The following is a 17,459-nucleotide window of genomic DNA, read 5'->3' as shown; positions in this document are numbered from 1 at the left end:
GACGTATTTTGCAACAATGCTTCATGTTGCAAGTGCTTTCATTAGTAGACGAGGAAACTGAGCATAGGCAGAGGTGGTCTCGCGTGCGCTGGCGGTCCCCACGTGCATGCACATCAGCATGTGTGGGCCTACAGTGGACGTGGGCGTGCAGTAGCGTGCAAGCAGCAGGCACGCAGCAGCTTTTTAAATTCATAGGAGTAGTAGTGTAGGAGTAATAGAGTAGTGGTAGTAGTGTAGAAGTGTAGGAGTAGTGTAGGAAGTGGTAGTAGTGTAGGAGTAGTAGTAGACTAGAGTTGTAGGAGTTGTAGGAGTTGTAGTAGAGTTGTAGGAGTAGTAGTAGAGTTATAGGAGTAGTAGTAGTAGTGTTGTTGTCGGAGTAGTAGTAGAGTTGTAGGAGTACTAGGAGTAGTAGAAGTGTTGTAGGAGTAGTAGTAGTAGTGTTGTAGGAGTAGTAGTAGAGATTACAAATATCAAATTATTTTCATAAATCAAACACTTAACATGTATAGATTACGATCTCCCACGGTCATATATATATGGTTCCATTACAATAATAATTAGTTACATAAAACTTCTCGTTAATCAATAAATGACAATATTATTACATATATGTGGCATACATGTCATTTTGCTGCACGTGCTCCCATGGTCTTCTTCTCTCCCATGGTCTTCTTCTCACCATCGGGGTAGAACCAGGGCATCAACTTGGTCTTGTTGAAGTGGGTCTCAACCAACTTGATCTTCCATGGATAATCGGTAAAGAGAGAGAGCTCTGCGTAGTTGTTGTATTCTTCGGGGCTCTGGACTCCATCAGCTCCCATAATCCTCTACTTTCCTGACACAACCACGTGGTTTTTGCTTTCCTTGAGCTACCCATAGTAGGATACTTGCGCGCAGCAGCTTGCTAGTACGCACTAATCATCTTTATAGCTGACACTTTGGAGCTCCACATTGGTTAACCCATAGTCGTCCATGACAACCCCCTTTGGTTTGACCCACTAGCACTGGAAGATAGTTAACTATAGATCACCACCGTAGTCAAGTTTCCATATCTCTTCAATCTACCCAAAGTATGTCCTGGTCTCCCCCGTCGACTCGTCGATGCCCTCATATCGAACACCACTATTCTGTGGCGCGCTCTTCTTGTCCTTCTCTTTCATGTGGAACCTGTATCCATTGATGTCATACCCTTGCCACTTGGTGATTTGGGTGGATGGGCTGGATGCAAGCCTCGCTTCAGCGGACTCTCCATAGGGTATGTCCTGCTGCTCTTTGATCCACGCCATGAAACTAATCTTGTATTGTTTTAGACCCATGCCTCCATGCACAATCCATCATGAGTGGCACGGATCTCGTCTAGGTGCTTCTCAACATATGGTTCCATGACCACTAGCTGATTGAGGATGAATAGTATTAGAACTTAGGGGTAATTCAGGAGAAGTTCGAGGGCTCTTTTGCAATAGCGTCAGCGGGCGGGCTCCCCCGCTGTGGGTCATCACATGCGTGGGCCGTGCCTGCGCAGGCCGCGCATTTGTGGGCCGCGCGGTGGAATCTGTTTTTCTTTTTCTTAGGGAATTAGTAATGGCTTTCTATTTCAATTTTTTAGCTGGTCTTTGGTAATTAATATAAAATCATGTAGGTGCCCAAAATTTGCAAATCAAATTTTGTTAGGTTCCTAAAATCATTGTCTATCTGTTGATATAGTTAGTTCATACATATATGTGTTGGAACTAAGGGCTATTAAATCGTTTGAAAGTGCTTAATATTATTAGGGTAATTATTGTAGGAATTTTTGTGGCAAATTGGTAGTCATTTTGATCCTAAAATTTTTACCATAGCTTCATTGTATTATTAAGTGCTTACTGTAAATTTTGTAGCCCTAAGACAGTTTGTTTTTTAGGGTAGCTAAATATCTATTAAACCTTTAATATGAATAAGAGAAGAATATTGACTTATGAAATAAAGCACTTGTTAGGATGAGCTTGACACTTGATTTCATAGAGCCGATGGTTAGCTTAATATCTTAGTCATTAGAGCTAGCTTGTTAGTATGGCATATGTATTCTTATTTTAAGAGTTGTTGTTGCCTAAGTACTAAGTCATTGCATCATCATCATCATAACATGCACATAGAGAACGAGTCGACAGAAATCATGACCACTGGCGAGCACGAGTTTGAGGAGATCATCGAGAAGTACGAGGAGGAGATTCTCGTATAGGAGGAGGTCCCGGAGCCACCACTGACTGACTCAGCTGACACCACGCCTACCCAAGGCAAGTCCCGGTGCATAACCTCTATTTTTCATATCCACCGTGTATATATATATATATATATATATATATATATATATATATATATATATATATATATATATATATATATATATATATATATATTGTCCATTTACATTGCAGGAATTTTATAGAAACCACATGCATATGTATATCTACCCTATGAGTCCTACTAGTGCAGGTTTGAGTAGCTGCTATGTTTAGGTTGTCGGTAGCGTGAGTAACCTGCCGTTACTCACAATGGGTGGTTATTATTACTCTCATAATAAAATGATGAAAAGAAAATAGAGATTGGGTAGGGATATGGCATGGGTTATTTGTGGGTGTAACAAGTGTGTCCCGCAGCCATGGGGCTTAGTTTGGTTACACTGTTTTCCCTGTTCGTGTCAATTGAGGACCGTCTGTTACTGTGGATGGTAGTCAAGTCACATACTTATTATCCTGAGCACATACTTGCTTATAGGAGCGGGAAGGCTCGTTGCGCTCTTGTCGTGGGTTTTGGCTCTTTCTGGACCGACTTATTGGAGGCGGGGAAATGTGGAGGTCTAAGCACCACACTAAGACCAGGTCTCAAGTGTGGGGGCTTAGAGTCCAAGTTTGGACGGGGACCTAGCCCCTCTACAGGAGTAAAATGGGTTGGTCTCGTTTGTGCCTGGGGTACAAACGAGGCGTGTGTTTTAGGGTACCTAGCTGGGATACATTGGTTCACAAATCGATGTTTTCGTGAGATGGTACAACTCGGCTATGGTCTAGCACCGTAGTAAGAACTGGAATATGAAAGATGGTAAAATGGTTCTGATTGCTCAACCCTTGCTTGAAGGTAGAACATGTGCTTACCTAGAATAGTTAGCAAATGAAGTAATCATGACTGCTAATAAAACTTGACCTTAAGCATGCACACTATTAGTAATGCTTTTCGCAAACAAAAGAAAGCAACAAACCATATTGCCCATCATATCCTTGAGAATCGGGAAGATATTCCCACTAGTCGGGTAAGTCTTGTGAGTACATTGTGTACTCAGGGTTTATTTTACCCTGTTGTAGGTGCAGCTTGAAGAGTTAGATCTTGTGTGGAGGATTCTTCTGGTGGGCACAGATGGATCCGTGTATTGTTTCCGCTAGATGTTATTGCGATTCCACTGTTTAATTATTGCACTCTAAACTCTGGTATTGTAATAAATAATTTCCAAGACTCTATGTTGTATGAAATGTACTAAGTATTGTAGGCTCATGCTCATTATTGGATTATGGATGTAAAACGTGGATTGTTTTGAGTTCTCTCTTGGGGTGTGCTCGATGGAACTGTCCGTTTGAGCTGACTTTTGAGGTGCTTAGTGTCTAGTGAAAGACAAGCGCCTTCAAAAGTGTGTTATTTCAGGTGGTTCTGCCATATGGCCACGAACGCTAATTCGCCCGGATGGTCAAGGGCGTATTTAAAGTCTCGCTCGACCCCGAGGGCACAGGCTCCGCCTTGCCCGTGCCTCGAGGGCATAGGCACTGTGTTGCCCGACCCCGCGGGCGAAGGCTCCATCATGCCTGACCCTAGGGGCGCGGGATCCATCTCGCCTAACCTCGAGGGAGCGGGTTTCATCTCTCCTGACCCCGAGGGTGCGGGCTCCATCTTGCCCAACCCCGAGGGAGTGGGCTTTGTCTCTCCAGACCCCTCGGGGGCGGGGGGAGGGGGGTTCTACCTCGCCCGACCCTGAGGATACGGATTCGGTCTCGAGCAGGAACGCAGGCCCCACAGGGGTCCGTGCCGCCTCCAACCACTATGGGTATAAGAGCACGAGCCAGGGTCAAACGTCTGACACCAGGAAGTGAGAGGACACGTCTCGACGTGACCCGTGGCCAAGACGGGCCATACCTGGGGGCTCACGTTGTCAATAGTGTCGGGCGTGCCGGCGCTATGCTGCCTAACGCTCGTATGGCTTTCGACAGGGGTACCTGTTGACCATGCTGCCGGCCGGGACGGAATGGAGCGCCGAGACCGGCTGACAACGCCCGCGCATAGCGCCAGTGGTGAACAGGGTCGCGATGTGATGCTGTCCCCGTCATCATCTACAGGACCGGTGGGACCCACGTAAAGGAGAGGACTTTTTGCTGCTGAGGTCACATCGGTCTCCCCTCTTAGGTAGATGCTTTGCTGCTGAGTGCGTGATGGCCCCAAACTTGCGGATACTTTGCCGCTTCTACTCTCGTCACCTCTGGCAGATGCTTTGCTGCCGTACTACTGGATGTTTGTCTCGTCTCTTCTCGGTGGTTGCTTTGCCATCACGGCTTCATCTCCTTTGTTGGCAGCCTTTGCGTTGATGTATTCTTCCTTTCATAGGTCTAGCCGGTTAGGTTTTGAGGCGGAGGGTTGGGTCCCTTTCTTACCGCCTCTTCTTTCTCCTGTTGCTTTGGTCATAGGTTGCTAACCAGTACCTCTGTGGTTTTGTAATCTATGCTATGCACTACGGGATACTGATTAATTACCGAGTGTGATAAACACTCGGCAAATATGGAGAAACACTCGGTAAATTGTTTACCGAGTGCCACACTCGGTAAACATGACTCGGTAAACAACGACTCGGTAAAGTTAGTTTACCGAGTGTCAACTAACGGGGCACTCGGAGAATAAATCTTACCGAGTGCTAAGCCGGCACTCGGTAAACAACTACAACGTGACGGTCGTCAGTCCCCAAGCTTGCCGTTAACGGCGTCGTTTACCGAGTGTTAGACATAGCACTCGGTAAACAGATAACCATTTTCATGATTAAAACAATTCCGCAAATATTTTTCCCTAATATAGTTTACCGAGTGTACCAGTAACACTCGGTAAACATGTAACTCGTTAACCGAGTGTTCCACTCGGTAAAAAATGGCACATATATCCGAGTGGGGTCGTGGCACTCGGTAAAAAATGGCACCACTCGGCAAAATTAACAGAATCAGAACCAATTTGGTTCTGTTTTCTGTTTTACCGAGTGTAACACTCGGTAAACATGACCATTATCGAGTGTAACACTCGGTAAAACTTGTCCACACTATTTTTTTTTGTTTGTTTCAGTGCATATCCAGCCACAATTAACAACAATTATAACAGAATATCACAGTTACCAACAGATAGACAATATATATCACATATATGTCCACAAATGTCACATCCACTCATTATAACCAACATATAGCTACAACAAATGTCACAAGCACAATGCAAAGTCCACAAACACCATCAACATGTCCAAAGTCCACAAAGTTCAACCCACTTCTAAGTTCAACATACAAACAAGTGAAACATGGTCCTATCACATGGTCGGAGCCCTACCGAGAAACGGAGACAAGTCCAAGTCTTGATCGTTGTTCGATCCAGCTGTAGAAGGTCCCTAGAATAAGGGAGCAAAAGAAAATAAACATATTTGTCAATTAATCATAAGGTAGTATGCCAAATTCAAATATTCCTTCGAAAGACCAGTTAACAGTGACATCAATATATAGGCATATAATAGATAACACATATCAAGTTAGTTGCTGTTTAGGTCTCCTCTATGTGCAAGATATCGTCACACATGGTCGAGTAGACTGAACATGAATTGGGCAAACACCTATGTACTCATGTAGAACCTAACATGATGCCTTTCAAGGTCTGAACAATATTACTAATAATCTAACTTATACATGTATGTATCCTACTCTCTTCTAGGTTCTAACATGATAGTGTTGACTGTAGCACAATCTGAACTGAAAAAGCCTTTCAAGATGAAGAGTGACTCACAGGAGTGCCGTCGCGCGGAGGTGGAGGCACCAACGGTATCATCGGCGGCGGCGGAGGCGGTGGAGGCTGGCCCATGCTCTGAGAAAAGCTGGCCATGTACTCGTACCAGGCCTTCTGCGACTGCTGGAAGGCCTCAAGCTGGGCCTGCACTCGCGCCCTCTCCTGTGCCAACTCGGCCTGGTGTGATAGCTGGAGGGCCTGAAACTGGCTCTGTGAGGCCTGCTGTGACTCCTGCAGGGCTTCAATCTGGGCCTACAATTATTTATCACATAGTTAGAATGCAAATAAAGAACGGGTAGAAAATGAATGGACAACGAATGCAACAGAACTAACCTGGAGTGCTACCACCTGGGGCTGTGAGCGTGGGCGTATGGCCGGGCTCGAACTCGTGCTCCGGGCTCTAATCTGGGCGAGTGTCTGAGTGTTGGCCGTGTCTATGGTGCTGTTGCCCATATAGTACCTCCCGTGTGGCTTACCTGGTCCCAACCTCATGACGATGTCACCCTCGAGGTCAGCGGTGCTCGGATCAAATTCTGGCCCATGGATCTCTCTCGCCATCGCCGTGTACTCGCTGAGGCGACTGTGCACGCTCAGGTTACTGTATGCCTCGGGCGGGTCCTCCGGGTTGTAGACGAGGTCGGGGTCCTTTGCCTTGCCCTTGTGTGCCAAGGCATATGCCTTGAACGAGGCGCACTCCTGGCCGGGGTGGAACCGCGTCTGCAGGAAGAAGCACAACAATAAGATATTATGCATTCAGAAGTTAGCGTAGCAACAACGAAATGAAATCCGCGTACATATCTGGCTGCATATTCCTTGAGGGTAGTGGGCCCTTGTTTGTGCGAGGAACCCTGCATCATCGCACGGCAACGTGAGCGTACGGCGTGATATTGCTCGTACTCCTCACTCAACCACGTGTCCACAATGGCCTCCCAGCAGTTGTCCATCCCCGCACACCAAGCAGGAGGCACCTGCACGTACACGAGCACATGACAAATCATAAATCAATTTCAGTGCAATTAATCACAGACGATGTAATCTCATGTTTACCGTCAAGTATTGCTCCTTAGTTAGGGGCAGGTGCACTGCCTGCGCTCTGGTGACTCTGTTTCCTCTGCGGGCATGGTAAATTCTTCTGCACAGGAGCTTTGTCTCGTAGAAGAGGTCCTGCACTCGGTGAACACAGACTCTGTTCACCACGTCATCCGCGTCCTCCCTACGTACTCCCTCCGCCAAGGTGTAGTAATCCTACAAGCAAATACAGTCAGTAATATACAATTAATATGATGTTATTATCAGCATAGTGCGATGAACACGTACCCACAGCTCTTTCATCACCCGGTCGGCCTTGCTGTTATAACAACTACCAGCGCGATCAGTCTGATCGCTGGCGGCGTGCCAGTGGGACCACTTCATGGCGGGCTGCACAACACCATCGATCCTCACCATCCCGGGGTAGTTTGCCCTGCACAGAAGACCCAGGATCCCGTTTACTCGGCGAGAGTGACTCCCTGGGATCACCATTTCCCAATCCCTGCACAAAGTTATTGAGATTGAATATTAGTTTCTGTTATAACTTAAAAACCTGTGAATTAGTGTTAACATGCAAAAATTACTTACTTAGTTCCGGATGGTCGAATCACTGGCCGTCTCTGTATGGGTAAGTCTGGGAGGCGCGACGACCCTCGCATCCAAACCGTAGGCACCCCATTTTCCTCTGCCACCAAGTCGGCATCCTCCTCGCGCTCAACCCGCTCGGAAGCATCCTCCCTCCGTGCCTCCTCCACCGCCTCCGCTATCTCCTCCCTGGTCTCCTCCTCCTCCTCATCCTCCTCCGTGGCCGCTACGAACTCGTGGTCGTCGTCCTATGGAGGAGGTGTCGGCTCTCGACGCCCTCGTCGTCGCCGTCCTCCTCCTCCACCCTGGGCTCCTCCTCCATCCTGGGCTCCACCTCCCTGGGCACGCCCTCGTCGTCGTCCTCCTCCTCCTCCCTGGGCACGCCCTCCACCCTCAGTCTGTGCACGCCCTCCTCCTCCACCCTGGCTGGACCCCTCGCCACCAGCCAGTAAGGTCATAACCGACCTAAGCTTCCTGATTCCACCGCCCACCATCAATCACCTGCAACAAAAGGAATAAACTATCAGTACGCATATACAAAAGTAAATGTATCATACATGTATAAAAGAGATGCAAAATAAGTAAATGTATCATACATGTATAAAAGAGATGCAAAATAAGTAAATATATCATACATGTATAAAAGAGATGCAAAATAAGTAAATGTATCATACATGTATAAAATTGCCATAAGTACTATAGATCTTACATGTACTAGAAATAATCATCAAGATCATCGATAGGTGGGCCAAAAATCTCATCATCGCTATTGTCGACGTAATTATGATCGTCTCTCAAAGTCTCATCACTAGCGACACTGCCTGAATGGTGTTGCTCAAGTAATAACAAGTCTTTCGCGTTGTGAACCTCCTCTCCATCATCCCCGTCAACAATGATCGTATCATTGTCTACTTCCATTGCGAGATCTACATCTAAGACAATCTCAAAACTCCCTTCTAATCCTTCTTCTTGAAAGAACTCTCCGTCATATGTGTTTGCATCGATGTTATAATCATCATCGTTTGGGACGGGTACTTTACCATGCGGCGATACCTTGTACACAACATCATACGCCTTAAGACGGTCTTTGGTTTGGCACGGGTATGAGAGATAATAAACTTGCGTGGCCTGTTGGGCCACAATGTACACGTCGTCTCCTAACAAGACGGATGACTTTAGAACTTCGACTAACCCAAGCTCAGGGGTCTTTATCACTTCTTTGGGATCAAACCAATGGCATTTGAATATGACAGGATGAAGAGGTACACAACCAGGAAACTTGAGTTTGTATATTTCTTCAATTATTCCATAGTAGTCCAACCCATCTGTGCCTGGCGTGAAAACACCGGTATTTGTGGTTCTTCGATTCGGCCGACTATGCTCATGCCGAGTTGTGTGAAAGCGATATCCATTGACATCGTACACAGAGAATGACTTGACCCTAAATTCAAATCCATTGGCAACTTGCCTCAACTCGGCACTCATAGACATGTCAGTTTTGGCCTGCTAGTTCAAGTAGGATGATTCGTTATATATTTGTCAAGTTGAGAGTTAAGTACAAACAACAAATGAAATTGAACAGTACCTCCTCCTTGAACCAACAAATAAAAGTGGGATTTCGTTCTCCCGCGCCATGTCTTAGAAGGGTTTCAACTTCCGCTTCGGTGGGTTCCCTCCGTGATGGACGATGGTAGAGGAGAACAAATTTGCTGTAACGGACGTTAACAAGAGGGTTGGATGGGTGCATGCGAAATACTGACAAGAAAAGAAACAAGTTTGTGTAAAACTTACGCAATGTACGGGCCAACCTCTTCAAGGTTCCGCAACACATACAGCTGGATAGAGCGCCACTCTTCTAGGCTCAACATCTTCAAGGTAGGTTCACTTGCACTTCCGAGTTGCCCTCGGAAAAGGCTGAGGGTCGACTGATTGTCGGTAGCATTGTAACGAGGGGGTGGATTATGCACGTTAGGAAGGTTGTCGGCATAGTATCTTGTTGTGAAGTATGACACCTCCTCCACAATGGATGCCTCTGCACAGGAAGCTTCAATTTTGCATTTATTTTTGCATTTTGTTCTAAGAACCTTTAGGCATCGCTCAATTGGATAGCACCAACGGGCATGCACAGGGCCCCCCATTTTTGCCTCATATGGTAGGTGCAAGAGCAAATGTTGCATCGGATTGAAGAAGCCGGGGGGAAAGATCTTCTCCAACTTGCAGAGCAACACCGGGGCCATTCTTTCCATTTCTTCAATCTCGGTCCGAGATATCTCCTTAGCACATAGCTTGCGGAAGAACATGCTCAACTCAGCCATCACTCGCCAGATGTGATCAGGGAAATAGCCACGAACCATCACCGGAAGAAGGCGCTCAATCCATATGTGGTAATCATGACTCTTCAGCCCTGTGATTCTCATGGTACTTAAGTTCACACCCCTCCTCCAATTCGCTGCATACCCGTCAGGGAAAATCAACGATTGGAACCATTGAAGAACTTCTTTCTTTTGGGCCCTCGTTAGGACGAAGTCGGCCTTAGGCTTCTTCCATGACTTCCCGCGAAAGGGAGGCAACATGTTTAGCTTTGGTCTATCGCACAGCGTTGCTTGATCCAATCTAGCCTTGACATTGTCCTTTGACTTTTCCCAGTCCATGATTGTGTGAAGGACCGCCTCGGCGAAATTCTTTTCAGTGTGCATTACATCAATGTTATGTGGAAGAAGGAGGTCCTTAAAGTAAGGAAGCTTCCACAAGCACGACTTGTGTGTCCAGGCATGCTCTTTTCCGTATCCCACGAAGCCCCCCTTTTTATTGTCGACCACAAGACCATCTAACATCTCAAGAACCTGGGCACCTGTCATCATTTCCGGTGCAGAGTCTTCCACTGTGACACCTTTTCGAAAGTTCTTCTTGTCTCTCCTGAATGGGTGGTCAAGAGGGAGGAATTGTCGATGTTTGTCAAACGAAGAAAACTTGCCCCCCTTCTCCAACCGAAAGAACTCCACAGCTGACTTGCATATCGGGCATGGCATCTTCGTGTGAACACACCAGCCACAAAATAACCCATAAGCCAGGAAGTCATGCATGGAATAATGGTACCAAATATGCATTCTGAAGTTTGTCTTTGTGAATCGGTCGTATGTCACTACCCCTTCGTCCCATGCACGGACCAAATCGTCTATCAAAGGCTCCATGTACACACTCATATTAGCCCCCGGGTGTCCTGGAATTATAAGTGACAAGAAAATATTTTGCCGTTGAAAGGCGACGCCAGGTGGGAGGTTGAGAGGGATGACAAATACGGGCCAACATGTGTATGGTGAAGAACCCATACCATAAGGATTGAACCCATCAGTTGCCAGTGCAATGCGTACATTACGAGCCTCGTCAGCTTTGTCGGTATGCTTCCGATCGAAGCTTTTCCATGATTCACCATCGGACGGATGTATCATCTTGTCAGTGTATCGGTGTCCAGTTTTGTGCCACGTCATCTGTTTTGCGGATTCCTCGCTCATGAAAAGTCGTTGGATCCTCGGTATGAAAGGAAGGTACCTCAGGATCTTTGCGCCGACTTTTGTTTGCGTCTTCCGACCATCACCAGATTCTAACTCAATGTACCTAGATGCCTTACACTTCGGACAGTACTTATCGTCAGCATGTTCTCCCCTGAATAAGATGCATCCGTTCGGACAAGCATGTATCTGCTCGTACGACATCTTGAGTGCACGAAGGATTTTATTTGACTCATACGTGTTCTTTGGCAGAACGTGATCATCCGGAAGTAGGGTGCCAACTACTGTCAACAGTTGATCGAAGGATTCTCTACTCCAGCTAAACTGGGACTTCACAGCCATTAGACGTGCAATGGCATCCAGTTTAGAAACATTGGTGCGCCCGTGAAGGGGTTGTTGTGCCGCATCCAACATGGCGTAAAACGCCTTTGCAGTTTGCTCTGGCTCCTGCTCTGCACTTCCTTCATCGAAAGCCATGTCATGGTCATTTAACATTTCTGCCACCCCGGCTTCAGAATCAAACTCCTCGATCCGTTGTCTCACGACCTCTTCTCTCGCACGATGGCGTTCACCATGCATGGTCCACCGGGTATAGTTCTCTACAAATCCATTGTTGACAAGATCTTTACTCATCTCCTCATATGTTTTCATTGCCTTGTTCTTACACTTCCTACAGGGACACCAGGCATGTCGTCGTCCGTTTGCAAATGCCTTCGTCATGAAATCATTGGCCTTCTCAATCCATTCATTTGTGTATTGACCCCTCTTCTGATAGCCCGTGTACATCCACTGACGGTCATCCATCCTAACATATAGACGATATTGCAGTTTAGAGCAATAAAACTGGAAATAAGATCAATGGGACCTAAAATGATCATAGTCACCTCTCAGTATAGTCAATGTACCTATACTTAATAAATTTGGATACCTTTTGTACCAAAAAAAATATCATTTGGATGTTGAAGCTCCCTCTTAAGATAAGCATGTTCCTTTGGTACCTCAAGGTAGCTGTTGTATTAACAAAGGACAATTTACCTAAGAGGAATTCGACTGATAGCTAGAAGTGTGTTGTCATTGAAATGAATAGTTGAACACCTCTTTTTTCTATTGCCGTAAAACTAAGACTTGTTGGAATGTGCTTGATAACCAGGCATCCATGTGACAGGACCAAGTTCAATGGATCGGCGTACAAGAGGCTAGTGTGCTTGATAACCAGGCATCCATATACATTGGAAACCCCGGTAAAAAAACTAGAGTACTTTTTTAGAGGAGAAATATGGAGCATTCATTTTACTAGGCACCAACATGTGAAATATGTACTATCAGGTTGTCAATAAAAAAAATCCACTGCTTGTAATCACAATAACATGTGAAATCAGGAAGACACTTGTGCAGTCACTCCAGGAAGATGACAGCAGTGATGTAAGTCTGGCATTTAGGCTTTATCTTACTGTTAATAACCCAGAAACGACTAGCATTTCAATTCTTCCCTTGTTTATATTTGTAGCTGAATTGAGAGTGATTTATCTTTTTAAATAACAATTTATATTTGTCAGATGGTATCCCCCACCACACACTGCACATATTTCATTAACAATTGCAGCACTGACGATTTGGCTGCCACGAGAGCAAATGAAAGATCTAACAATCCAAAGGATGTAGTTACATTTTACTGCTTTTGAACTAATATAGATCTAGTCCAACCCCAGTAGCAAATCATCGGGCAGAATAAAAGAGGAGGGGGAATTGGACTTACGGATGCGAAAAGCCGTGGAGGATGTAGTGGTGGAACACGTCGATGCCTAGGTTTCTGTTGCCTCCTCGCTGTGACCCGCCGTCGTGTCCTTGTCGTGACCAGCCGTCTCCTCGTCCGCTGCCTCTGCCGCCAGATCTGCGAGAGGGAGAGAGTGTGAGGGAGATTTTGAGATAGAGGGAGAGAGTGTGCAGCGTTGGGTAGAGGCGGTCGAGGGCGCTGTGGGGCGAGCTGAGTTTACCGGCTGTGCTGACCTGGAGACGGCGTCTTGGCAAGATTTGAGGTCGGCGGCGCGGATAGGCCGAGCTGAGGTCGCCGGCCGAGCTGTGGTCGCCGCTGGGAGGGGCCGAGATGAGGTCGCCAGCCGCTGCTGAGTGCGCGGAGGAGGCCACCGTCGAGGGCGGCCGGCGGTCGGCCGAGGGCGGCTCGCTTGCAGGACTGGCGGCAGCGTCGCTTTTTTTTCTTTGACGAAAGAGTGTGCGGCGGAGGTGAAGTGTGCGCTAGGGTGGGGAATTGGGCTGAGCGCCCAGGCGGGGATAGAGATAGGCGCTGTGTTGGCGGGCTGGACAAAAAAATTCTGACAGGTGGGTTCATATAAAACCAACAAAATAAATTGATAGAGAATGATTTTAGAAAATTTGAGGAAAAAATCATCAGATTTGGAGTTAGTATGAGAAAGAAAAACTAGTTACAAAGTTGACCCACAGATTAAAAAAAGAAATCACACTGTTTACTATGATTACGTAAGGATCATCTAGAACAGTGTGATTTCTCTTTTTAATCTGTAGGTAAACTTTGTAACTAGTTGTTCTCCCTCATACTAACTCCAAATGTGATGTTTTTTTTTCTAAAAATTTCTAAAATCATGCTTCAGCATTTAAGTTTGATCAAACTCGGATGTGACAATGTTTTACACATTTTAAAATTTGAAATTTGAAATTTGATAAGTTCAAACCAAATTTTCAAACCCTAAATGATTTCAGATGTAAAAGTGATGAATACAAAAGTTGTTCAACTCATCAAGATCTACAACTTTTATTTTGGTTATCTTGTCATTTGACAAAATTTGAACCTTTCAAATTTGAAATTTTAAAACATGACAAGTTCGAACCAAAATTTGGGACCCAAAATGATTTCAACATAAAAAGTGATGAATACCAAAGTTGTTCAACTCATTAATTTCTACAACTTTTATTTTAGTCATCTTGTCATTTGACAAAATTTGAACCTTTCAAATTTGAAATTTTGAAAAACAACAAGTTCGAACCAAAATTTGAGAAATAGTAAAGTACTTTTTTATTTGTGCATGTAGAGTACAGAGTACTTTTTTACAAGAGTTACATGTAGAGTACAGAGTACTTTTTTAGAGGAGAAAGTACTCTGTACTCTGTACTAGAGGTTGGCCCTAGTAAAAAAACTAGTAGTATTAGAGGAGAAAGTACTCTGTACTCTACATGTAACTCTTATATGACTAGGAAAAACTACACATGATGGGTTATGGTGGCCTGGTGGGACATGTCTGAGTGGGTGCGAGTTGGTTGTTGCTATCTTTTCATAGGTTTGGGCTTGACCAACTCCTATGAGGTCTCTTAAAAGTAAATAAACTAGTGGGATAAGATGGATAAGTACTCTGAAAGTTGGCCCTAGTAAAAAAACTAGTAGTATTAGAGGAGAAAGTACTCTGTACTCTACATGTAACTCTTAGATGACTAGGAAAAACTACACATGATGGGTTATGGTGGTCTAATGGGACATGTCTGAGTGGGTGCGAGTTGGTCATCGCTATGTTTTCATAGGTTTGGGCTTGACCAACTCCTATGAGATCTCTTAAAAGTAAATAAACTAGTGGGATAAGATGGATAAGTACTCTGCAGCCTATGTAGATCTCTCAAATGTAAGGGAACTAGTGGAATGAGAGGGAAAGGTGTGCAGCGGCAGGAGCGGGCACGACCGGAACTCTAGCGATGGTAGTGGAGGGGCATGTCTGAGTTCGGCCAAAATAAACTTTGTAGATCTTGATAAGTTATGAAATTTTATAGTTGGCAACATTTTGATTTGAAATCATCTTGTCATGCAAAAACGACGTTTGAATTTGAAAATTTTAAAATTTGAATTTTTCAAAAGACCTCGGATGGAAAAACTTCCTAAATGAAAATTATAGATCTGCAAAAGTTATGAAACTATGTAGTTGACAACTTTTTGATTTGAAATCATCTTATCATGCAAAACTACGTTTGAATCTCTCAAATTTAAAATTCAAATTTTTCAAACGACCTCGGATGGAAAAACTTACTAAATGAAAATTGTAGATCTCAAAAAGTTATGAAACTTTGTAGTTGACCATTTTTTTATTTGAATTCATTTAGGGCCTCAAACAAGCAATTCCGTTTTTTCAATGGTACACAGGTCATTTTGAACTTTTATAATGGCACATAGTGTTTACCGAGTGTTGTGAACTTACACTCGGTAAAAGATAGTGTTTACCGAGTGTTGTGAACTTACACTCGGTAAAACTTTATTATTACCGAGTGCAAATACTTCTACACTCGGCAAACATGTCATGCCGTGACGCCGTTTGGCGCACGGTTGGTACACTAGGAGACGTGGCAGCTCAATACCGAGTGTCTCTTTTTACCGAGTGCGCCCCTTCGGTAAAATTGTAGTTCTACCGAGTGTTTGAGGTTACCGAGTGTTCGGACTCGGTAAAGATGTCTACTACCGGGTGTTTGTGTTTTCCGAGTGTTGGCACTCGGTAATAAAATGTTTTCCGAGTGTCCCGACTTTTGACACTCGGTAATTGTCTGGGTACTCGGTAACTGCACAGTCTCCGGTAGTGATGGGGTCTCTCGTAGCTGTGCCATGTAAACAACTTTTACTTCCTCTTAGAAAAATATGTGTCACTATGACATATTCTCGAGAAAAATAATGTAAATCTAGACATCTAGCTAAGCAGCATAGGTCTTTGGCCTAAAAAAGAAAATTAAAGTGGCAAGGTCCAATAATGTCAATGTAGACATCTAGCTAAGTAGCCATCACCAGGCTATCTGTGTTCTAGTCTTGTCTCAACCGGCACTGCGATACCTAGATCATGCGCCGTTGGCTGCTGGCCTTACATTATTTCTTAGGAGGCGGCACGATGGATGCCAAAAAGTACGGTGGTGGGTGGTCCGGTTTGGTGCTACAGTGCTATACCATCATCGATCAACATATGCACAGCAGAATATAGAAGGTGATGAATCTATCTGCCTAAATGGATCAAATTGTAGTGATGAAGACAATAATGACATTCCAGATGTTGCTACTTAGGTATGTTAAACTATTGGCACTTCTTTATGTTAATTGTTAAACAATTTCAAGTTATGCTCAAATTTTATGAATTTATGAAATCATGCTGAATTATGTGTGTTATATATTGTATACTTAGAAATGTGTGGTGTTATAAATGCCAAATATTATAATTTTAGGAGTTTAGGTTGTCAAATATTTTTTTGACACACTTTTATATTTTGAATATCCAAGCAAAAAAATCTGGGCCCGTCAATAGTCATGTCACAATAAAAAAATCTGTTGGAAAGATCTGAACAACTTATTTCATGCATCTACTGCAGCGTCTATTTTCACATCCACATTCATTTAAGGACCCAAGACAAAACAGCTAATGCTGAAAGATAATAGGGCACTGACGATGCATCTACATCAAGACGTATAGCTGATTGTAGGGCTAGATGACAGGGTGTGTCGGCAGATATTTCCTGATGGTGCATGTAGGTGGTGGATGGAATTATTCATTCAAGAGGGGCTTGGGCCGGGCCGGCCTGTTCAAGCAATAGGGAAACATAACAGCGAAAGATATCATTCAAGAATATTTTTGTTATGAACCTTGTAATGTGATTCCTTGTAATAAGCATGGCCTGATTCCTCTGTTAGCTTCAATTTTCATTCCAATCCACTTCAACACATGTGAATTGTGGTGAATAAAGTGCATTCAAACAGGTCTTAAGTTGAATGAAGTCAGATGATATTTTCCATTATCTAAAAACAACCACCAGGCCGCCCGTGTCTGGTGTCCATAGGAGTTCGAATCAACGACGAGGCTGCTAGCTTTCGATATCTAGGGGAGGAGGCAGGCATGGCTTAGAACCGTCGAGATCGACTACCTCGGTGTTCAGTGCTATCAGCAATGACGCTGTCAGTATTCATGCACTTACTCACCGAAAGCAACAGTAAAGCTAGAGCTTAGGTACATGCATCATTCTGTAACAGGCATTCACCCACAGTGTAAGTATTAATGTGGCAAATTCTCAGGCCTGGTTAGACCAGCGTAATAAGGATGCGCTGAGCAATAATATATAATACGGAGTATTAGCTAGTAACAAAACATATGGAACATCTGAATAATCCTTTTTATTTTATTCTTTATCACTAGTAGAGAAACAGGCTGTACTCCCGGTTCTCAACCTCCTTCAGTCCCAATTTTAGAACCGGGAGCATGAATCCGGGACTAAAGGGCCCCTCCTTTAATCCCGGTTATGCGCCCG

The 17,459-nt window shown here is 44.6% G+C and overlaps 1 long non-coding RNA gene across 1 annotated transcript; it reads right to left on the bottom strand.

The window, feature by feature from the left end:
- Positions 1-9,083: 9,083 nt before the first annotated feature.
- Positions 9,084-9,555, bottom strand: LOC136499123 (uncharacterized). The gene is made up of 3 exons (XR_010769911.1): positions 9,451-9,555; positions 9,245-9,368; positions 9,084-9,162 (listed from the first exon to the last, which is right to left on the bottom strand). It is a non-coding gene; the product is annotated as an uncharacterized lncRNA (long non-coding RNA).
- Between the last annotated feature and the right edge of the window lie 7,904 nt (positions 9,556-17,459).

Source organism: Miscanthus floridulus, chromosome 13, assembly GCF_019320115.1.
Source record: "Miscanthus floridulus cultivar M001 chromosome 13, ASM1932011v1, whole genome shotgun sequence".
In the NCBI taxonomy this organism is placed as follows: Eukaryota; Viridiplantae; Streptophyta; class Magnoliopsida; order Poales; family Poaceae; genus Miscanthus; species Miscanthus floridulus.
Note: the sequence above shows the minus strand (reverse complement) of the source record. Positions and strands in the feature narration are given on the sequence as shown.